Here is a 15,008-nt window from a genome sequence, read left to right as displayed (position 1 = left end):
GGTTTGAAGGATGGTTTAATAAGTCACCATGGTTTGCCACCCTGTTCTCAACTATTATGGGCCCGCTAATTATTGTTCTTCTAATTTTGTTATTCGGTCCCTGTATATTAAACAAATTAGTGCAATTTGTTAAAGACCGAATGGCGGTAGTCCAAGCCCTGGTATTAACCCAGCGATATGACCAATATGACCGGGTACCTCAAGAAAATTTTTATACAACAGTATATTAATTACCTTAAAATTGTTCTTCCAAAATAAAGGATTTTATTTGGGCACAAGAAAAAGGGGGGAATGAAAGATCCCCCTCCCCAAAAATAAAGCCTTTTCATATAATTGGCAGCTTAGCAGTAGTAATGCCATCTTGCAAGGCTAGAACCAAGAAATAAAAAGTGTAGTGTAAGCTTTAAAATAAAAATAGGGTATAATTACAGGAACTCTGTGGGCCAACATCTGACCCGGGTTCCAGGAACCAACAGGAACAAATGTTTTGTAACATCAGTGGTCAAGAAATGGAGTAACACCGGGTTAATGACAGGCCTGTGGTTAAGGGATGTGTTAAAATAGAAAGTCCCAGTGTTCCAGTAATAAAATTGTAATGAACCAATCAGAACCCTGTAACTATGCTGCCTCTGCTTCTGTAAGCTTGCTTTAGCTGCCTATAAATTATACCCCTCGCTCCCCAACCGGCGCGCAAGTCTTCTAGGAGACCTGTCGCCCGGGCGCCCGACACCTGAATAAACCTCTTGCTGTTGCATCCGACTGTGTGGTCTCGCTGTTCCTTGGGAAGGGTCTCCAACCTGAGGGACCCCTCTACGGAGGGTGGTCTTTCAAGCACCTGGATCAAGGCTACTTCTACTATTAACTTCTTTCTTATTTATTTATTTATTTATTTATTTATTTATTTATTGTGGGTCATGGGGCTTAATCTCACCCTGTGTGTTGTCCCTGAACTCTTCAGCTCAAGGCTACCACCCTGACCCTTGAACCACAGCCGTACTTCCCTTTTATCTAGTGATTAGTTGGAGAGTCTCTTGGTCTTTAGTGGTCTTTACTCCCCAGGGTGGCTATGAAGGTCAGTCCTCAGATATCAGCCTCCATAGTAGCTAGTATTACATTTTTCTGAGTTATTGTAAAACACCAGTGTGGATGATGTGAAGTGCCTGTGTTTCTCCCTATTCTGGAGGTTGAAAGTACAGTTCTCTGGAGGATGAATATCTATCTGCCATCACTACTTTCCCTTTCTCTATCTCTCTGAAGATAGCTATACCACACAATTAAGACATGCTTTCCAATTAAGACTTGCTTTTGTTAAACTTAATTCTGGGAGTAATGCAAAAAATGAGGGAGTAAAGGAAGTTACAAGATGGTTGGATGGAGCCAGTCCTGGTGAGTCACACTTAAAATCCTAGCTACTCAGGAGGCTGTCCTCTGAGGATCAAGGTTCAACGACAGCCCACACACAAAAGGACTTGAGACTTTATTAAACTAATTTTTATTGTTGGGGTAATGTATAGAGGGGTTACAGTTACATTCACTATGTAGTAAGTGCATTAATTCTCACACATTGACACCCTGAGAGAGTGCCCTGGCCCAGAGTTCAACCCCCATGACCCACCAAAAAAAAAACGTGTTAAGAGAGATTTGACTTCTGTGCAAATTTTATAATAAGCATGGAATTGCATCTTCCATTCAAAAATTGAACACTCTGTAGTATGTCATTTCTATAATGAATGGACATACATTCAGAGACTTTAGAGGAGTAGTGGAAAAATGGATGCTTTCCATGTTCTTGGCTGATTAAAAGTCATTGAACATTTGCTTTGTTTGAGACTTTTCTTCTAGCGAATCTTCTCTGATAAATACTGAAGCGTGCCTTCCAGATGAAAGATTTTACTCCATTGTTATAGTAATGAGGTTTCTCTCTCCTGTGTGTTTTATAAGTACAGAGCCATGAATTCTTAGTAAAGGACATTCCACAGTTGTTCCATTCAAACAATTTCTCTCCTGTATGTTTTCTTCTGCACACTGAAATATGACTTCTTAAAAATATTTCACGGGTGCTGGTGGCTCAAGCCTGGAATCCTAGCTACTCAGGAGGCTGAGATCTGAGGATCGAGATTCAAAGCCAGCCCTGGCACAAAAAGTCCAAGAGACACTTATATCCAATTAACTACCAGAAATTAACTACTCTTACGTCCAATTGACTAGCTGACAAGTAAAGTAAAAACAAAAACAAAAAAAAAACCAACTTTCCATATTTGTTTCATTCATAGGATTTCTGTCATGTGGAACCCTGAGCTGAGCCTTCTGAGTGAAAGACTACACATTTGCTACATTCATAACCCTTCACTCTGTGTGGGTATCCTGATGCAAACCGAGTTTTCTTTTAGGAAGACTTCACATATTTTATTAGTCTTAAGGTTTCTCATCGGTGAGACTTCTTTTATGGTTGCTTAGGTGTCATATCTATGTGAAGAACATTGCACATTTGTTATTCATATGGTTTCTCTTTTATATGTCATCTCTGATGATCAGTAAGGCTTTCCTCTAGATGAAAGAGTTTTCACATTCATAACATTCATAAAGTTTTTCTGTTTGTCTCTTCTGATGGTCGGCAAGGTCTGCCTTCTGGGTTAAAGCTTTTCTACATTAATTATGTAAGTTTTCTCTTCTGAGTGTACTCTGAGGATTGGTACGTTTTGCCTTCCGAATGAAAAACACTTTATGTTCATTAAAATTCTTAAAGTTTCTGTCTTGTGTGTGTTCTGATGATTATTAAGGATTGTTTTTCAGGTGAAAGATTTTCCTCATCTATTACACTGAGAACGTTTCTCTTCTATGTGTGTTCTCTGATGCAAAGGGAGCTATGACTTCTTTCTGGAAGACTTTCCACACCTGTTACATTGATAAGGTTTCTCTCCAGTGTGTATTTTCTGATGGGCATTAAGTGCTGACTTGTGGGAGAAAAATTTTACACACCTCTTACATGTTACAGGTTTCTCTCCTGAGTGTGTTCTCTGATGCAAAATGAGGTATGACTTCATTCTGAAAGACTTTTGACATTTCTTACACTGATATGGTTTCTCTCATGTGTGTGTTCTCCGATGGAAAGTATGGTCTATTTTCCTGGTGAAAGACTTTCCACACCTATTACATGTACATGATTTCTCTCCTGTGTGTATTCTGTGATGGGTAGTAAGGTATGCTTCAGGGAGAAGGAATTTCCACATACTTTACATCCCTAAGTTTTCTCTCCTGTGTGTGCTCTACGATGATTATTAAGTTCTACCTTCTGGGTGAAAGACTTTCCATGTTTGTTGCATTCATATAGTTTCATTTTGTATGAATTCTCCAGTGTCTCCTAAGAGCTGATTTCTGAGTGTATATTTTTCCACATCTAGTACATTCAGTTGTTTTCTTCTCTCTCTGAACTACTGCTTGGGTATTGTGAGTAGACTTATCATAGTTGTCTCTATGCTGGTTATTGTTATTGTCAGAGTCTCCCACAAAAACCCAATTCTGCTTTAAAAATATGCTCTCTGAGTTTAATAACTTCTCTTCACCATATTCAAAATACTTCAGCTCATCAGAACTCTCAAATTTTGGTCTAAAATGCTCTGAATATCTGAAGGATTCTTCAACTACAGGAGACACACCTGGCCTAGATGCAGCATGTATATCATCAGGCTCACTGTAGAGGAGCATGTTCTGACACTCACTGAATTCTTCAGTCTTCATCACTAAGGAATCCAGAATATTCCTACTCAGCTGTGCCTTACGTTTTGAACTCAAATAAAATGTTCTCACTAATCTCCCTCTTTCTTCCACTGTATAATTATTGGTGACTCCTACTTCACATAGACATCCAACTGAATTTTCCTGGCAGGTTGTAATCATGTCCTCCATTTCTTGGAAATCTAAAATGAGTTACAATGAAAAAAAAGACAAAAACATAAATAAGATTCCAATTTTCTTTAATGTAAAGACATTTGCTTTCTTTAGATTTATTTTTCCTTCCTTCCTTTCTTTCTTTCTTTCTTTCTTTTTTTCTTTCTTTCTTTCCTTCTTTCTTTCTTTCTTTCTTTCTTTCTTTCTTTCTTTATTTATTTATTTATTGTGGGTTCTGAAGGTTGAACTTGGCCTGAGTGTTGTCCCTGAGCTCTTCAGTTCAAGGCTACCACCCTACCCTTGAGCCAAGACCCACTGCCCATTTTCTCCAGGTTAATTGGAGATAAGAGTCTCAGGTCCTTTTGTGCCTAGGGTGGCTTTGAAACTTGATCCTCAGACCTCAGCCTCCTGAGTAGGATTATATGTGTGAGAAATCGCCCCTGGCTCTTTTTTTTTTTTTTTTTTGGTTGTGGAGCTTGAATTGTGGGTCTGGGCGCTGTCCCTGGGCTTTTTAGGTCAAGGCTACCGACATACCCACAGAGACACAGGCCATGTCTTGTTTTATAGTGGGAAGATAAGAAAACATAGGCTGGCTTTGAACTATGATCCTCAGACATCAGCCTCTGGAGTAGCTAGGATTCCAGGTGTGAACCACCGTGCCAGGTCAAGGTACACATTTTACCCCTCCCTAACTTTTAGGACTTTAAAACATCACAAATAATTCCACTTTGTGTTGGTAGAGTTTTAAACTGAGTACTTACCATCTACCTATAGTATCCTTATGGTTGTGGTTTTCAAATACTTTTTTTTTACCATAGGGGAATAAGCTGTTCCTTTTATTTTCTTGAAATATGTATATATTGCTGCTTTCCTTCTTAGCCATTAAGTGAAGAACAGAAATATTTTCTAGATTCAGATACCCCTTGCCTTTTATCTAAATGGTAAAGGTTCCTGAGAGTAAAGATTTATACATGAATCTCTTGAGTACTAACTTCTAACTATCAATTTCTTCATGTATCTGTGGGAATTTTAAAGTTCATTTCTATCAATCTTAGACAAAGTCTAAGTACAAATCCCTTTTCTGACAATTCTGACCATAAGAACCATGAAAAATCAAGGATACTCCAGCTCAGGACTTGTCAATCATCCACTGTAGATTAAAATCTTTGAATCTGAATCACAGTGTCTGCCCATCACTGAGAACACATTTCTTTTTTATCAAAGGATACCAACACTGGTATATTCCATTTTATACTTTACCTGTGTTATCCTAGTTAATAAAGAAAATGAAATCTTATTTTCCATATCTCTAATTTTTTTTCTCCCAGTCCTAGGCTTGAGCTCAGGGCCTGAGCATTGTCCTTGGACTTTCTCAAGGCTAGAGCTCTACCACTTAAGCCTCAGCACCACTTCTGGCTTTTTTCTATGTATGTGGTACCGAGGAATCGAACCCGGTTCTTCGTGCATGCTAGGCAAGCACTTTAACCACTAGGCCAAACTCCCGGCCCTATATCTCTAATTTTATATCTCTAATTTTTTTTGCTTGAGAATGATTTCCACAAAGATAAAGAGTATTCTAACTCTAACTCTACTGCCACACAAAATTTACTATGTCTCCATATGAATTCTTGATTCATAAATCTTTGAGAAAAAGGATCACCTAGTTCTCTTCCACATGCAGAAAATAGGGGAACTCGGAATATTATTGCTTCATATGGCTCAAGATGTATTTATCTACTTGCTCTGGCTCTACCATCACTATACAGAATGCAATAACTCCCCTGTAAAATTCTTTTCTGAGACTTCTCGTATCCATGGTTCTGCACCCTGCTCCAGCTTTACAATCAATATAGATTTAGGAAAAGAATGCCCCATTGATAAGGAATACTGGAGAGTTATTGCTCATAGTGTGTCATCTGTGTTGTAAGGTCTCAACACATTCTGTTCACAAGGTTGCTCTAAATGTTTCTCATTTCTCACTGGCTCCATGATTGACTTTTCCCTAGCTTTATATTTTTTCCCCATTGTGTGGCTGGAACTCAGCTTTTACTCCAGGCTAGCATTCTACCAGTATGAGTCCATGTTCTAATTCCAGTTCTTGAGGGGTTAATTGTAGTTAAATTTCAGCCTCCTGAGTAGGTAGGAGTACAAAGATAAACCAATGCACCAGTGCCAGGTTTGGATTATGAATACACATTAATGATTCCTAGATCATACTTCCAATAGTCATATGCATTCTACTCTAGATTATATATCCAATTATATTTATTACCTCAGATTTGTAAAGATAGTCTCTTATTAGGAAACATAGTTCAGATTTTGGTCAAACTACTGATTTGTCTGCTTAAATAATGAGAATAAATCAGTAGAAAATGGGAAGGGGCACTGTGGCTCAAGGATAGGATGATAGCCTTGAGCTGTAGATCTCAGGGACAGTGCCCAGGCCAAGGGGTAGGGCGGTAGCCTCGAGTTGAAGATCTTAGAAGTAGTGCCCAGGCCCAGAATTCAAGCCCCTTAACCCCTCCCCCCCAAAAACGAATTACATAATCAAGTTGAAGTTTCTCTTAGAAGAAAGCAATATTTGGGTGGGAATTTGGCCTAGTGGTAGAGTGCTTACTTGGCATGCACAAAGACCTGGCTTTGATTCTTGATACCACGTTTGAGTGGGACACGCTGCTGCAGTTCAGGTGCTAGCCTTGAGGATAAGCCCAAGGACAATGCTCAGGCCCTAAGGTCAAGCCACACGACTGGAAAAAAAAGTAAAATACAACAAGAAGGAAAGAATACTGCTAGGTGCCTGTGGCACATACCTGTAATCCCAGTTACTCAGGAGGCTGAGATCAGAGGATTGCAATTCAAAGTCAGTGCAAAGCCAGTGCAGGCACAAAGGTCTGAGACTCCAATTAACCACAAGAAAACAAAAACTGATGATATGGCTCAAAGTGGCAGAGAACTAGCTTTCAGGTGAAGAGCTCAGGAACTGTTCCCAGTCCTAGAGCTCATACACAATGACCAACAACAACAGCAACGAGAGAGAGAGAGAGAGAGAGAGAGAGAGAGAGAGAGAGAGAGAGAGAATCAAAGCAAAGAAATGACACTTCCCACTGACAGAAATAGTTCATCTAAATAGAACTAATAGAACTAACTTCACCTATCCACTAAAAACAAATCAGTTAATCTTTCAAGATCAGGTGATTTTTGCTCACCTAAGGAAACCAGGTTGCTACAGTTCCCCCAGCTTTACATCTCTATACAGGGTCCTTGAGCAATGTTTAGGTCCTGCCATCCCTCACAACTGAAGTCCATAGCCACATCACCAAATGACACCACCTCCTGCAATGACAAATTTCCTTCAAGAAATTAGATTTGAATCATGAGCACATCAGTTCTAGAATTTTATTCTTCTGCATGTATGCTTTTGTCTTACATAAAATATTTCCAGCTTCCTGTGTTATCCATAGAGTGGGAGAAAGAAAACTCAAAATACACATTTTCCCCAATATTATGGAGATAATTACAAATACAAAGTTTCCCTAATACATCAGAATACATTTCTGCTGCTAGCAATAGAGACAAACAAAACATTAAGGAGCTAATAAATTGGCATGACAACGTGAGTTATAAGTAGGTGTCTGATAGAGTAGTTTTAGCTCATTTTGATAAAATTCACTAACAAGGAAGTAAACAAATAATAATTCCTGCATGTTCATATTCTGCCTCACTGAAAAAGCTATTTAGAGCACTATTAAAAGGTGCCCTCACGGCTGGGAGTTTAGTCTAGTGGTAGAGTTCTTGCCTAGCATGCACGAAGACCCAGGTTCAATTGCTTGGTACCACATACATAGAAAAAATCCAGAAGTGTTGCTGAGGCTCAAGTGGTAGAACTGTAGCCTAGATAAAGTCCAAGGACAGTGCTCAGACCCTGAGATCAAGCCCAGGACAAGGAAAAAAGAAAAGTGCCCTCATATGCAATCAAAACCTGCAGGACCTCATAGGGAATACAAACCACATCAGTAGATCTTTGAAAAGCATAGCTTCCACGTGAGTGTTAAAGGGAGCACCAGTACTTGAGAAGGTAGGTAATGACTGATTTGGTCCTTACAAGATTTCACTTAAGTCCCCAAATAAAAATATGCTAAAAAATAAAAGTAAGTAGCACAAAAACCTGCTATTGTAATCAATTTTGTTATTAAATTTCCAAAGATTAAGGCTGATCATTAATAGCAAGATCTTTCCTTCCTAAGCAAGAGAAAGGCTAGCACGAAGTTTTGTGAACATTGCCTACCTGCTACAATACAGAATATAGTTGGAAAGTGCATCAAATATTTCTTGATAAAATTTTCATTTATGCTCAGTCATGTTATCCTAGCTGTTAATCCGGCTGAGAGCTGAGGATCATGGTTCAAAGCCAGCCTAGGCACTAAAGAAACTGAGACTCATCTCCAGTTAATCAGTAGATAGTGGGATTCCTTATCTCCAATTAATCAGAAGATCTTATCTCTGATGAGTCCCTAGAGAATGGAAAGAGGGATTTCTAAAAGCACCATAAACTATATCAAAGGAAGCTTAACTTTCAAGTAAACAAAGACCACAAAGCACTTCAAGAACCCTATATGGAGAGCAATTTAAGGACAAAAAGCTAACTCATTCCTCCAGAATATTTGAAGGTGAGTGTGACCACACTATTTCATTAACTGCAGTAGAACTTAACACAGTTTAATGTTAGGCATGAGGATGAGATTTCTGATGAGTAGATAGTGAAAATTTACCTTCCATGGGAAGTTACTTCCTAGGTGTCCTTGAATCACATAACATGTGTGACTACTGTTTTACCACATTAGAAAAACTGGAAACAAACTGAAGCAAATCTGCATTAACTTAGAATGTAAGATGTTATAATCTGCTGAATCCACAAACCATTTTTATCTGACTTAAAAACCTGTTCCCAAAGCTGAATCTGTTTTTCTGTTTTTAATTCTTGAACACCGTTAGATTCATAAAATGAAATGTAAGAAAGAAAAAGCAACTCACGGGGCCGGGAGTTTGGCCTAGTGGTTAAAGCATGCATGAAGACCCGAGTTCGATTCCTCGGTACCACATACATAGAAAAAAGCCGGAAGTGATTCTGAGGCTCTAGTGGTAGAGCTCTAGCCTTGAGAAAGTCCAAGGACAGTGCTCAGGCCCGGAGCTCAAGCCCAGGACTGGCAAAAAAAAAAGAAAAAAAGAAAAAGCAACTCACCAGAGACTTTTTCATTATTTCTTACTGTTGACAATGAACAAAAGATTCTGGAAGCATGGCTGGGAGAGAAGGCAAATGAAGAGGTCAGGAAAGAACCTGTGTGATTTTGCCCAACAGTTTGTGGAGCAAATCTAGGACAGTGACTCACTCCTTTAATCCTAGCTACTGAGGAGGCTGAGGCCTGAGATTTGTGGTTCAAAGCTTGCCCTGGCACTAAAAAGTACATGAGACTCTTACCTTCAATTAACCATCAGAAAACCACAAGTAGGGCTGGGGCTCAAGGGGTGGGGCAGTAGTCTTGAACTGAAGAGCTCAGGGACAATGCCTAGGCCCAGAGGTTAAGTCACAGACACACGCACACACACAAATTATACATGGGCTGTAAAAGCATAAATCCTTCTTATGGGAGAATAATCTTTACTATCTCAAGGAGAATGTTATACTCTCCACTAAAGATGAATCCCCAGTTCATTAGATATAGATTTTATACAAGCAATTCCATTCTAAATATACATACAGAATTTGTAAACTAATGTTCCCATAAAAGTAATTCAATAACTGAAATCAATTAATATGAATTACACCTTCATTAAAACTAGCTATTACTGAAAATACTCCTTCTGGATGTATCAACTACTTCTCAATTCATGCTAAGTTTCCATATTCACAATTGAGACCAGAAATGTCATGATTGCATGGTGGGATAATTTTTTACATTAAATCCAAGCCATACAGGAGGGATTCAAAACCACAGCATTAAAGTTAACTATCCTCAGTGAATACAGTTAGGAGTCATTTTAATACCTGTACAGAGACTGCTCTCTGCCTTGGGACTTGGAAGCAGCACTGAGCTTCAGTGGGACTGAGCTTTCAAAAGGTAAACTCCATATGCAGGTGGTCAAGCAGGTTAAACTGGACTTCTTGATTTAGGATTTGGACTATCCTCATACACATTAGTAACTGAACATCCCTGTTTCAAACCACAAGTTTTGTATTTTGGATTATTTTATTAGAACTGTAATTTGTGCCAGGCACAGTGTCTCATTCCTATAATCCTAGCTTCTCAAGAGTAGGGTGGGCAGGGACAGTGTGTGACAGAGGCAGTGTGTGACAGGGACACTCGGTGACAGAGACAGTGCATGGCAGCTGCTCCTTGTGGACGGAATGGGGTAAAGCTGACAGGTGTGGGTCATGTCCTTTGGAGTAAAGCCCAAGCTCATCCACTACATTTTTGTTGTTTTTTGTTTTGGGTTTTTTTTTTTTTGCCATTTGTGGGACTTGAACTCTGGGCCTGGGCCATATCCCTGTGCTCTTTCCACTCAAGGCTGCCGCCCTACCCCTGAAACACAGCAGCACTTCCCTTTCTAGTGATGAATTGGAGGTAAGAGTTTCATGTTCTTCAGGGCCCAGGCTGGCTTTGAACCTCGATAGTCAGATCTCAGGCTCCTTAGTAACTAGGATTACAGACGTGTGCCACCACACCCATCTCATCCACTACTTTGTGCCTTGCAAAGACCACTTGAGAAGAAGTTTGCTGATTCTCCAAAGAACCTCAAGCCAAGAGGAGGGCAAAGACCCCTGAGACCACCAGGTGGCATGCCATACCCAAGACAACAAGGACCAACTGTGCAAATCCAGTCACTTCTGAGCCAGGGGGCAAATCTGACCCAGCACTCAGGAGCCAGTGGCTGGCTGAGTTCTAAGGAGTTGGTGGGGACCTCAGCAGATCAGATCAGCTTCAATGGAGAGGTGAAGAGGGCGGCTGTGGTGACCTGTAGAGTGGGGGGTTGGAGGCAGAGTGAAGGACCTTCTTGGGCCCGGGGCAGGAGGGTGTGTGTTTTGGGGTGGGCTCTGCATGCTTGTGGCTTGGGCCTGATGTAGTCCTTGCAGGCCGGTTTCTGGGAGCCTGCTGGGCTTACCTGCCCGGGCAGGTCCATTTGCCAGGTGGGGTCTGTCACCTGAGGAGGTGGGCTGGACTTTCACATCAACCCCCATCAGGACCTACTGCAGTCCTGCCCACTTTCCACTGGATCCCAAGAAGGGCTGCGTGCCCCATCTCCACTCCACTATCCCACTCCACTCATCTGCCAGACTCCTCCAGCCTGGCGCCCTTCCAAGGGCTCCACCCCCACAGCATCACCACCTCCCTGGAAGCCCTAGCTACTCTGGAAGCCCTCACCACGCCAGCTGCCCCACCCATGGCCTCACCGCCAGGCTGGATGCCCTCACCACGCCAGCTGCCCCGGTGACAGCCTCACTGCCATGCTGGACACCCTCTCCAGGCTGCCATCAGGCTTGTCCCCCCCACCACCACCCCCTTTCAGCATCATGACTCAGGCCTCCTCAGGTCTTCCTTCTAGTCCACCCTGCAGGCATCTCTGCTCAGTAGGTGGGAGCCTTTTGTTCTGGCACTCCTGGGTACAAAGTCCACTTGCCTGTCTGTCTCTTTCATGACTGATTCCTGGCTGACTCCATCTGGTCACATAGGCATTCTACTGGTGGATTGTTGGGACCCCCTGCTTTCTTCCCACCTGGTGAAATCCCAGGCTTAGCTGCACACCGGAGCCCCACTCCAGAACCCTGCCCCACATATCTCCTCTGCAATGCTGCTACACCCAGCATTGCCACCACCTGTACCAGAACCCACTGGACATTCTGCACATCTGTCCATCCTAACACCATTCTATCCAAGGCCTCTAGCCCTCCTCAACCCAGAACAGACCCCCTTCCCTCAGTGCTTACATGCATATGTGGCTTCTGTAGCTCCTTTCCACACCCTCAAATGGTCCCTTGGAACTTCTCAAAGCTTCTGGAAGAAAACCTCAACATTAGAGCCTGTCCTCTCCCTCTGTCTCCAGCACCTACATCCCTGCTCCTCATCCTACCATCCCAGGAATTCTTCAAGAACACTAGCCCCTCCATGATCCAAGTGAGTCTCACCTGAGCTGGCCACACCTACTTTCAGGGCCATGTGCCGAGTGACACAACCTTTCCATTGGCTATTGATTTCGCCGGTAGTGGGACTTGAACTCAGGACCTGGGGTCTGTCCTTGACCTTCTTTTGCCCAAGGCTAGCACTCTGCCTCTTAAGCCACAGTGCCACTTCCAACTCTTTCTGTGATTGTGATGCTGAGGAACTGAACCTGGGCTTCCTGCTTGCTAGATGAACCCTCCAGCACCGAGCCACTCCCCTGCCTCCATGGTATTGTGATCACTGTGTCCCCAGCCACTCCAGGCACAATGCCCACTTTCCACTGGCATGAAACTAACAGGATGCATGCCATACACTTAGTAATAAATATCCTATAATATCATATTATACTATATTAACTATTATATTCACATATTTAGAGTTAGGAAATGTTAGTACAATGGAAAATTAAAATGCTATCAGTAAAGATCTTTGTTTTTTTTTTTGCCAGTGCTGGGCTCTTTGCTTGAGCTCTGTCTTTGGGCTTTTTCAAAGCTAGAGTTCTACCACTTGAGCCACAGCACCACTTCTGGCTTTTTCTATGTATTTGAATCGAACCCAGGTCTTCATGCATGCTAGGCAAGCACTCTACCACTAGGCCAAACTCCCACCCTTCACGCCGGTAATCCTAGCTACTCAGGAGACTGAGATTGAGGATTGCAGTTCAAAGCCAGCCCAGGCAGGAAAGACCCCATGAGATGAATAAACTACTCAAAACAGCTGGAACTGGTGCTGTGGTTCAAGTGGTAGAGTAATAACCTGAGCCCAAAGAGGCTCAAGAGAGTGGACAGTTTCTGCACAGCAAAGGACATAGTTACTAAACTAGAAAGACAAATATCAGACTGGGAGAAGATCTTTGCCATTCATATATCCAATAAGGGCCTACTCTCCAAAATGGACAAGGAGCTCAAGAAATGAATCCCACCCAAACTATTAACCTGATCCATACATGGGCAAAGGAGCTGAACAGAGATTTAACTAAAGAAGTAAAAATGGTCAACAGACACATGAGGAAATTTTCAACATCCCCAGCCATAAATAAAATACAAATAAAAACAACATTGAGCTCCCATCTCACCCCAGTAAGCCTGGCCAGAACAGAGAATTCAAACAGTAACAGATGCTGGCTGGTATAGGGGGAGAAGTCCCCCATTCCACTGTTAGTGGAAATGAAAAGGAATATAAACCACTGGAAGACAGTCTGGAGGTTTCTCACAAAACTAAAGCAGACCTTCCTTACAACCCAGCCATACCACTCCTGGGCACCTACCCAGAGAATCACAAGCCAGGAAATGGTAAAGACACTTGCACATGTACGTTCACTGCCACACTATTCACAACAGCCAAGTTATGGAAACACCCAATGCCTACAATAGAGGAGTGAATCAACAAAATGTGGGATATATATGAATCATGGAATTTTACTTATCCATTAGGATGAATAATATTATGTTGCTTCCAGGAAGATGGATGGACCTAGAATAAACCATGTTAAGTAGGCCAGGGTCAGAGAGACAAATGGTATATGTAAATGGTAGACGTAAAATACCACTGGACATGATAACCCACACAGGGCTCAAGGCATTTACACACAAACAAGCTATCTAAAGGAGGGTTTACTTAGGGGAGGAATCGAAAGTGTAACTCCTCTGAACAACTAATATAGCTTATCAAGATAAGTGCTAGTAAGTGGAAATGTTTTTTGGGGGTGGACAAAGAGGGGGCACAGGAAAGGAGGGAGGGAGGGTAAACATGCAGTCTTAACCTAGCGTGGTGGGCAGGGAGAGAGATGATGCAAGGATGAAGGAAGGGATGGCACTGACTATGGAGCACTGCGTTCCTAACCTGACTTATGGAAGTGTAGTCTCTTTGCAAAACTCTTCAATGGCAATTAAAACAGAGAGTTTGCTCTTCAGGTCTTCAGCTGATTGATCAGACCATCCATAGGTGGACAGTAACCTCTCTTCTTACAAAATGCCCTTGCAGCACTGTGTAGAGCGTATTTACCAAAATCACAGATGACATCCACTCTCAGAGGTCAGCCATCTCCAAAGCTGGAGAGGAGCCAGGTGGTGCCATGCCAGTGCTCCTGTTCACAGGAGATCACAGGGCTTTCTCTGCTCCCTGGGGCATCCAGTCAGCCAGCCTTGGTCTACCCCTCACTGTGAGGTCCAGGTGGACCTCTCAACTCAGACAGACCCTGGCCCTGACTGAGCTCCTCCTCCTCCCAGGCCTCCGCTCCTTCTGGGCTGCCCACTGACTTGAACCTGGACTTCACCCTCTTTCCGGTCCTGTGAACGGTTTGGCAGCCAGTGTTAGCATGAGGGTAAGGCCTCCTGGCTGGCCAGTGGATAGAGGCCCCTGTAGAAAGCTCTGAGAGGAGTGAGGGAGCTCCATGAGGATGGGAGGAAGGAGCGAGTGAGCCAGTGCCCTGAGCCTAGAGTTCCTGGAACTGGAAGGGAAAGGCTGGGGATCAGGGTTCCAGGGGCAGAGGAGTCGCCCCTGGGGATGGGGGCTGAATCACCAAGCACAGAAGGCCCAGGCTGTCGTGGGGAGTCCCAGGACCCACAGCCAAACAAGGAGCCAAGGTGCCCGGGGTCAAAAGACACTGGGCCTCCAGGGTGGAGCCCTCTCAGGAGAAGGCTGGCAGGGCAGCCTTGGGGCAAGCTCAAGAGGGCAAGGGAAAGGACACCCGTCCAGGAAGGCAGCAGTGCATTGTCCATGGCTACGTACCTACACCAAGCCAGGTCCTTGCGGGGTGCTGGGCATTCCGGAACAGGCCCAGCCTCTGCCTTCACTGCGATGCCAGGGACAGCATGAAGAAGCTCACTGGACAGAACAGGATAAGTGCTGCAACATGGGGCACAGCTGTAGGAGAGAAAAAGGCCTTTTAGAGGGGCACATGGGGGT

Source organism: Megascapheus bottae, unplaced genomic scaffold (assembly GCF_031878675.1).
Source record: "Megascapheus bottae isolate mThoBot1 unplaced genomic scaffold, mThoBot2.hap1 HAP1_SCAFFOLD_45, whole genome shotgun sequence".
NCBI lineage: Eukaryota > Metazoa > Chordata > Mammalia > Rodentia > Geomyidae > Megascapheus > Megascapheus bottae.
The sequence above is the reverse complement of the archived record's forward strand: the minus strand, read 5'-3'. Positions refer to the sequence as shown.